This window comes from Elephantulus edwardii, unplaced genomic scaffold, assembly GCF_000299155.1.
Source record: "Elephantulus edwardii isolate Elephantulus edwardi_28Jun2011 unplaced genomic scaffold, EleEdw1.0 scaffold00302, whole genome shotgun sequence".
NCBI classification, from domain to species: domain Eukaryota; kingdom Metazoa; phylum Chordata; class Mammalia; order Macroscelidea; family Macroscelididae; genus Elephantulus; species Elephantulus edwardii.
The window spans coordinates 1,877,518-1,881,592 of record NW_006400052.1 but is presented as its reverse complement, the minus strand read 5'-3'; the positions used below and the strand labels follow the sequence as shown (position 1 = coordinate 1,881,592).

The window sequence follows — 4,075 nt, the reverse complement described above, 5'->3', positions numbered from 1 at the left end:
ACAAGAGGGACGTAGAGGTATAGGGAGGGACCGCTAAAAGGCAAAGCTCCCAGCCTTGGCAACGCAAGGCATGCAAGAAGTTGCCACTTCTGGTCATTCAAGTAAATCCAAAGGTGAGTGTTTTCACTGTGGGAAGTCAGGGCACAAGTGTGAGTCCCCAATCAGAACTTGCAAAACAGTGCTCAGTTCCCCAGCACACAGACTAAAAATGGAATAATACAGAGGATGAACATGGGCCTTGTGCAAGGGGACACACAAAGCTGTGAAGTGTTCCATATTTTTAAAAATCCCCCCCAAAAAGTGTCTGTTAAATCTGTTGTAATTTTATATGGCTTAAAAAAAAGGTTGAAAATTTATCTCTTGGAAGATGAAGCTGTAGTTAGCAAATATTTTCTAAGAATTTCTCAGACATCTCTAATTTGGCCATGTCCAATTTATATAGATTTCAGAATACAAGATTATGAAGGAAAATTCTATATCCAGAGTACTTTACCAATATGTGAGTCTGTATGTTTGTATGATTACCAGTGAACTACTAAGACACCAACTGCTTTTTAAATCCTATTGTGTAGTTCAAGGGTCTTGCCTTGATTGATCTAATGAGTTCATGAACTGGGCCTTTACATGTAACTAAATAAAAACCAAGCAGATATAAGTTAAAGAAAAAGTTTCAATTAAAAAAAAAGAATGGGCAAAACAAACCAATGAAAGCCTCCCAAAAAGCTGTGCCCCTGATGCAATCGAGTAGGATTGTGGGATTGCCCTGCAGTCCAGAGAGTGCAGGGGAGGTCACCAAGCCCTTCTGGCAGGAGAAGCAGAAGGCTGAAGAGGCCCAGATCCTGCAGTGACCCCCATGATTACCACTGATATCATATCCCAGGAGTCTTGGGTGACACTAGATGTCGCAGGGAAGAGTGTTCAATTGATACAAAAGCCACCTACTCAGTACTTAAAGCTTTTGGCAGACCTTTGTTCCAAACCTCGTGCCTCCTAGTCGGTACAGTTGGCTGCCCCACAGCTATGGCACTGGAAGCTGAGCCTTCATGTTGGAAATCACAAAGGAGGAGGAGCAGTTGCAAACAGACCCTAATGATTGGAGCATGGAATGTGAGAAGTATGAATGCAAGAAGATTGGATTGTTAAGGAAGAAACGGAACGCGTAGATACTGACATACTGGACATTGGTAACAATGTCAGTCTGGAGACTAAGGAATGCCTAATTCAGGCCATGGTCTTTGTAATTACTTGCTAAGCATCAGAAATCTGAACAATGCCTAGGGATGATAGAAGGAGAATTGATGCCTTTGAACTGTGGTGCTAGAGAGGAGTATTGAATATACCGTGGACTGCTAGGAGAACAAACAGGTTCAACCTAGAGAGGGTGAAACCAAGCTGCTCCTTGGAGGCTAGGATTCTGAAGCTCTGTCTGACATACTTTGGGCATGTTGCAAGGAGGGGCCCATCCTTGGAGAGTGATGTCATGCTTGGGAGCTCAAGAGAGGAAGACCTTTGATAAGGTGGATTGATTCAGTGACTGGGGTAATGAGGGTAGATGTGTCAGAGACAATAAGATTGGCACAGGATAGAGCAGGGTTTAGGGCTGTTATACACAGGGTCACTATGAGTCACAAACTACTTGATAGAACATAACAGCAACAACAGCAGGCATTGATGGAATGAAATGGATGGGCATGGGACATTTTGCTTGAGACAATCATATGATCTACTATGCTAGAAATGAAAGGTGAGGAAAAATGCGTTTGCTTTCATAGTTAAAAAGACCATTTCTAGATCCATCCTGAAATACAGTGTTGTGAGTGGCAACATAACACCTATATGCATACAAGGAAGACCTGTTAATATCACTATCATTCAAATTTATGCACCAACAGCCAGAGCCAAAGAGGAGAAAATAATTTCTACCAGCTGTTGCAATAGGAAATCGATCAAACATGAAACCAGGATGCACTAATAATAATGGATGATTGGAATGCAAAAGTTGGGAATGGAGAAGGATCAGTAGTCCGAAAACATGAACTTGGTGACAGAAATGAGGCTCAAGACAGAATGATAGAATTCTGTACAATCAATTATTTCTTCACAGCAAATCTTTTTATAAGAAACACAAGTGGTAAAAAAAAAGAAACACAAGTGGTGACTATACACATGGACCTCACCTGATGGCCTACACAGGAATCAGATTGATTATATAAGTGGGGAAAATTATTGGAGAAGCTCAGTATCAGCTGTGAAAACTAGGCGAGGTGCTAATTGTGAATCAGATCATCAACTACGTGTTCAAGTTCAAACTGAAGCTAAAGAAAAGAAAAGAAAATCCACAAAACCCAAAGTTTGACCTTGAGTCTACCCCTCCTAAGTTTAAAGACCATCTCAGGAACAGGTTTGAGGCCTTAATACTAATGAGTAAAGAGCAGATGAGCTGTGGGAGGATATCAAGAATATCATCCATGGACTCTCTGCTCCTCGTCGAATCGACAGATTGTCCTCTCTTCTCTAGGAGCCTCAGCTGCCTCCCTGAGACACGATTTTACTCCCAGAGTAAACAGATTTGGCCTCATTGGATACACCGGGGCTGCTTTTAACTCTGGAAAAGTAGATGTTGCCATCAAAGACCCCTTCATTGACCTCAACTACATTGTCTGTATGTTCCAATATGATTCCACCCATGGCTTAACGCTATTAAGGCTGAGAATGGAAAGCTGGTCATCAGTGCGAAAGCCATTATTGTCTTCCAGGAGTGAGATCCTGCCAACATCAAGTGGGATGATACTGGTGCTGAGTATGTTGTGGAGTCCACTGGTGTCTTCACACCCTTGGAGAAGGCTGGGGCTCACTTGAAGGAAGGGTGATGTCAAACGGGTAATCATCTCTGCTCCTTCTGCTGAGGGCCCCATGCTTGTGCTGGGAATGAATCATGAGAAATATGACAATACTCTCAAGATTGTCAGCAATGCCTCTTGCATCATGAACTGCTTGATCCCCAGGCCAAGGTCATCCATGATAATGTTGGCATTGTAGAAGAATTCATGACCACAGTCCATGCCATCACTGCCACCCGGAAGACTGTGGATGGCTCCTTTGGAAAGCTGTGGAGTGATGGCTGTGGAGCTGCTTGGAACATCATCGCTGCTTCTATTGGCACTGCCCAGGCTCTGGGCAAAGTCATCCCTGAGCTGAATGGGAAACTTACTGGCATGGCTGTCTGTGTCCCCACCCCCAATGTGTCAGTCATGGATCTGACTTGCCGCCTGAAGAAAGTTGCCAAATATCAAGAAAGTAGTAAATCAGGCATCAGAAAGCCCCCTTAAGGCCATTCGGGAACACACTGAAGACCAGATTGCCTCCTGTGACTTTAACAATGACATCCACTCTTCCACCTTTGATGCTGGGGCAGGCACTGCCTTAAACAATCACTTTGCCAAAATCATTAACTGGTATATATGACAATGAATTTGGCTACAGCACCCAAGTGATTGATTTGATGGTTCACATGGCCTCCAAAGAATAAGAGTCTCTCAGCTCATTGGGCCTATTGCCCCAGCAACAGCACTAGAAGAGAGAGATCCTCGGCTGATGGGGAGTCCTTGCCCCAACTCAGTCCCCACACACACTGAGAATCTCACATCCTTGACACAGTTTCCCCCTGAGAAAGGGGAAGGACTTAGAAAGCCCATCTTGTACCATCAATAAAGTACACTGTACTCAGAAAAGAAAAAACAAAGAATATAATCCATGAAGAATACAAAAGGTCGTTACAAAGATGGAGGAAGAAAAAGTCAAAATGGATGTCAGAAGAGACACTGAACATTGCACCAGAGCCGCCAGGAAGCCCAAGCAAAGGAAAGAAATCAAGATGTTAAGGAGCTCAGCAGAAGATTTCAAAGGGCCACGCAGGAAGACAAAGCACAATATTATAATTTTTTAAATTTTATTTTATTATTTTGTGTATACCATCAAATCGGATCTGACTGGTATGGGAGGAGATTGTCCCTCCTTTTCCAGCAGAGCATCTGGTGGATTCGAACTGCATACCTCTGGGATTGCAGTGACAAAA

The 4,075-nt window shown here is 43.3% G+C and overlaps 1 pseudogene; it reads left to right on the top strand.

Annotated features, from left to right (window-relative positions):
* The first annotated feature begins 1,100 nt into the window (after positions 1-1,100).
* On the top strand, positions 1,101-3,529 carry LOC102854790 (annotated as a pseudogene).
* Positions 3,530-4,075: the final 546 nt, after the last annotated feature.